Source organism: Alosa sapidissima, chromosome 14, assembly GCF_018492685.1.
Source record: "Alosa sapidissima isolate fAloSap1 chromosome 14, fAloSap1.pri, whole genome shotgun sequence".
NCBI classification, from domain to species: domain Eukaryota; kingdom Metazoa; phylum Chordata; class Actinopteri; order Clupeiformes; family Clupeidae; genus Alosa; species Alosa sapidissima.
In genome coordinates this window covers 31860525-31865623 of record NC_055970.1, presented here as the reverse complement: position 1 = coordinate 31865623, position 5099 = coordinate 31860525, and positions in this window count along the sequence as shown.

The window sequence follows — 5099 nt, the reverse complement described above, 5'->3', positions numbered from 1 at the left end:
CAAATCTCATTCATAAATTGTGAAGAGGAGGACAATGGGAAAATAGGGCGGACATATATATATATATATATATATATATATATATATATATATATATATATATATATAATCTCATATGTAACTCTGTCCATGCCTTGTTCCCATGTGCCTAGATATTTCTGCCAAATTGATTTACATGTGGGGTTTTTTGGGCAATGATCCCAATGCCTCATTGATTCCAGACTGTTTTCCAGTGGTAATGGTCCCTCTGCTAAACACAAATCTATGTCAGCTACCTCTGTTGGACAGAATTGGATTTCACTGTGGTTTCTTGAATTCACAGCTGAGGATTCAATGCCCTTCACGGTCACCCCATTGCCCCTGTGTGCTACTCCACACAACTTCACAGATGAGGTCACAGCTCTAGCCACTGAGCAGGTTATCTGCCACTCAACTGACAGCTGATCAGAGGTAGTCTACTGGTCCATCAGTATTACTGGTGTTGACCTCTGGTGAGGGTGACTCTTTTACTTCTCACTGACCTTAAGTATTGTGATTGATTTTGCTACTTATCGACAGTAGGAGATGAATTTCTGTGCTACTGAGCCTGCGACTAGACACTTCCTACTGCTGCAAGGGAAGCTCTTTGCAGTCACTTTTCTGTTATTTTTTGTATTTATTACATTAAAGGTGCATTTGTATGTATCAAGTGGCTCTAAGTTTCCCCCTGCTTGTTGCAAGTAGCATAAAAGCAGAGCAGTGCAACACCTACCTGATCTTTCCCGTTCCGTGCAATCAGATGTAGGCTACTGCAGTGCAAAGTATGAACAAAAATAAATATTTCAAGGCAACAAAGAACTCTTGGACTTGTTTTGACCCAACTGATTTGTTATCTAAAGTTTCCACTACAAACTATTATTAGTATTAGCAAAGCAGTATCTGCCAAACCTCCTTGATCTGCTTCCAGATTCCTGACATTGAACCTGTTATCATTTCACCTAAAGCAGTCTGAAATTTTTCAGCATTTTTCCTTTCATGTCACTTAGGATTAATATAGTCATGAGGAAATTGTGTTTTGATATACTCTCAGGAAGCTATAATAGACTTGATGCATGAAATCAGGCTACTGCAAGGTTATTAAACTGATACAGGTTGTGAAAAGCTAGCACATCAGCATCAGTTGTGTGCTTTTCAAAATGTGTGACACTTGTTTTCTTACAGATTTAGGCAGGGTTTCATGAAGTGTTGCGATGGGGAAAAGATTCTGCTTGGGGAGAAAAATAAGGTACATCAGTGCCTGATGGCGAAGACATTCTGCATGGGGAGAAAAAGAAAGGTGACACAGAAAGGTCAGGGCCTGTAGAGTGCACTCAACATGTGGCTTCTGAGGATCCCAAGTAAAGATGCACTGCATTGCATATGGGTAAAAAAAACCCAAGGTGTTGAATATCTAATCCTAAAAGAAAAGACTAAAAAAAAAAACACAAGTAAATGCATGTCAGACATCAGAAATTACACTGCTTCTGAAATAAAATGCCCCTCTTCTGTATCCTGGAGACCAGATGAATCTTTTTGAATCACATTCAAATTTGCTCTAGTGTCAGCCAGGCTACGTCTTTTCAAGGCTAACATCTAGGATTTAAAAATGGATACAGAGAATATATCCTCTTCAAATAGTGAACACTGAATGAAAATATGAGCTTTGCATTATGGACCCACAAACATTTCAGGTCTCTGGAGTCCCTTCTCAGAGGCTAAATGAAATGAAAACAACGAACGTCTTTGTCCAAGTAAAAGATAATTTTATAACACTCCCATAAAGGAGTGGCTAAGCAGCAAAATTCATACAGGCTTATAAATGTCTGACATTTCCAGGGTTCCTCATTGCAAACAGCTTGTTTTAATATTATGTTTGCCATAGGAATGAAGACCTTCCATCTGATAGACCAACTAATATCTCCCGCTTCTGACATTTACCCACGAAAACACAGCAGCGCAGTTTCCGTGGTGATGACCAATGGTCAAGGTAAGTATTCAGAACCCAAAATGTGGTCTAGGCTACATCCTGTGGCAAAACGGATTCTTATTTATAGAAATGAAAAACAAAATAGGCCTATATGGACACTTGTTGCTACTGCGCAATGTGTGCGCAAAGCTTTTAAATCAAAATAACATTACATTCTTGAAAACCACAGTCCCGATTGACCATTCTGGTTTATAGCTAGGCCTAGCCTACATTTTAAATGGGTAAAATGGGAAAAATAATACGATCAACTTAAAGGGCACTTGGACAGCGCATAACTCCACCAACGACGAATGCTTTATGCTGCAATGTTAAGGAAAGAGAAAAATAATTCACCCGATTCAAATTAAAAATGTAATGGGTTTTTCCTCAGTGCATGCTACACCTCTCCACCAAGTATCATGAAAATTGCCCTGGTAGTTTTATATGTAATCCTGCTGACAAACAAACCGAATTGGAAACATGTGCACCTTGGTGGGGGTAATAAATCACATTCACATTGATTCAACTCAACTCATGTAAAATGAGAACCATCTCCAGAGTGGCCGTCTTACACCATCTATACTGCATAAGTGAGCTTCTAGCACCACCTGCTGACTGAAGAACTGTCCAGCTCTCACAGTGACATTGGACCTCTGTAGGCCTACTGCTGAAGTTCGCCTACCAAACCAAAACGGCAGATCCGGGTGTTAATTGAAGCTAACTAGGCCTACCAAGTTGCATTGCAAGTTAGCTCTGGGGTAGCAAAAATCAAAGTGTGCCGTCTACACTTACCGGAGACCACAGTATCAGAGCCCGTCTACTAGTAGACATTCTCTGACAGTATCCACTCAAAGGCAGAGGGCAAAAGTGTGTTCAGGAAAACGTCTGCATTTCAGACTTTTTCATCCCAGCGAGAGTTTAACAGGTGCGATAGGCCAATTCAAATTCCCCATGTTATTTTCCCATTGGAAAAATCGCCAGATACCGGATCTCAAAGATTTTGAGAAGCAGCTTTTTTGTAGGCGAACTTCAGAGGTCTTTATGAGAATACAGTTTCATATAAGGCTGATGAGTGCTAGTTAAAGGTAAGCTATGATTAGTCTACATGGTTGGATCAACACTGAACAATTTTTAAAGTGGAGGAAATAGAGGTTTTGTGTAGGCCTATCTGTTCTGAAAGTTATCTGGTCCTGAACCCCATGCACTAAAAGCTATCACTGCTCAATAGGCTAGTGACAAATGGTCAGAAAGGGCTTCGTTTTTGAGATACCCCTACCGGAGGTAGAACTAAACCCAACAATGTTTTTCCTCATCTCTAAGGTCTCCCATATATGAAATGGATTCTTGGCTAAAAATATTTTACTGCTAAGATTGTTAAATTAACAGATATTGTTATACACCACAAAACCAAAAAAGGACTAAAATATAGCCTGTCTGTATTGGAGTTAAGGCATATAGATTAGTGCCGATCAATCACCACACAAGCTCTGAGACCTTTGAAACTTGGCATGTTTATAGTCAGGAAGTTGCTGTACCTACTAGAAAAGACTGGATGTGAATATCTTGATGTATGGAATGAATAGAGACATGTAAACACATACCTAAAATAAGCGGACATGCAAAAAATGAATATCTATGCAGAATGTTTTCATTTACTTTGTGGCTGCTTTGCCAGGGATTATCATAGAAACACATATGATGGCTTGTTGGAAAGGTGGGGTTGTACTGAATCCAACAATACCAGTAGTATGACAAATCAGGGTGTTCTGTCACTCAATGTATGAGGTGTCCAAAATTAAAGAAAACAGAACACTGGCAAAATACAGTCTCAAGTTCAAATCACATTATCAGTGGTGAGAAGAATGTTGACAAATTCATTGTTACTGCAAGGTAAGTGCTGATCTATATCTACATTTAATAATGATACATTTCATATGTAACACAGATCCAATTGAATCAGGTTAACATTGGAATGAAACACCCTTATTAAAGTATTTACATTCACTTGAATTTTGTTTTGGTCATGTCATTGCTGAATAATGGAAAATAATATTGTTAGCTTTTGTCTGTCCAGACCAGCAGTGGACAGTAGAGCCTACACTGCTTACTTCACCCATAAGTAGCTAAACAGTTAGTTGTAGAAACTACTTTCCCTAGCTAAGAAAGTACTAAGCCCTCTGACTAATGTTGCATGTGTAATTCAACTTGATTTGCATTTCAATGAAATATCTGAAATGTATATCATTTTTCCTTTTCACTAGTCTCTTGAATTATGGAGAATTTCTTACAGACATTGCATCCAAAGCTTTGTATCATTTGTGGAAAATATTTGGAAAAAGATCCCTATGTCCAAAACCCCACAGTAGAAGGCCTCCAACACATACTTACCCTTGCTTAGCAGAGAGAGATATGGTGATGTCCATAAAACTCCATATACAAATTATATTTCCTCCAAAATCAAAGTTTCATATCATGTAGAGCGAACTACTGCAGTAAAACAAAAATCAGTGAGCAGTAGCAAGTTGCAAATGTTGAGAGTGAGAACACATCTGCACCAAGAAGGCTGAGTAGGGCTGACACAACATAATTTCAAATATGGAGAGATTGTTTCATTTGTGGGAAGGCCAGCTCTAAACCAGAACCTCTGACAGCAATTTCAACTGGAACAGGCGCAAGTACCAGAGACATGGTTCTTCGGGCGGCTTCTGAAAGGCTTGATGAAGATAAAAAGGGAGATCCAAGGTCTAACAAGGGCCAAGGAGCAGGACCAGAGCACTCAATGCTTAAAGTGATTTTTATTAGTGCAAACTGACTAACGTTTCGACGCCCATGCGTCTTCTTCAGAGTCAAAACCAAAGATGATGAACCAAAGATGATGAAGATGTACATCTTTGAATTCTTTCATGCCCAGATCTCTTTGCATATGATACCAAATACCATAAAATGCCTTGCACACTACATATCTAAATGAAATATAGCAGAAGCCATAGAAAAGAAAAAAAGCATACAACTCATGTTATGGCGTCGTTGTGTTCCGAAGAGGCCAAGTCTCCACAGCAGATAAATGCCTATAGCACAGGTTCCACAGAGGTCCCTCACCACCTTAAACATGTTT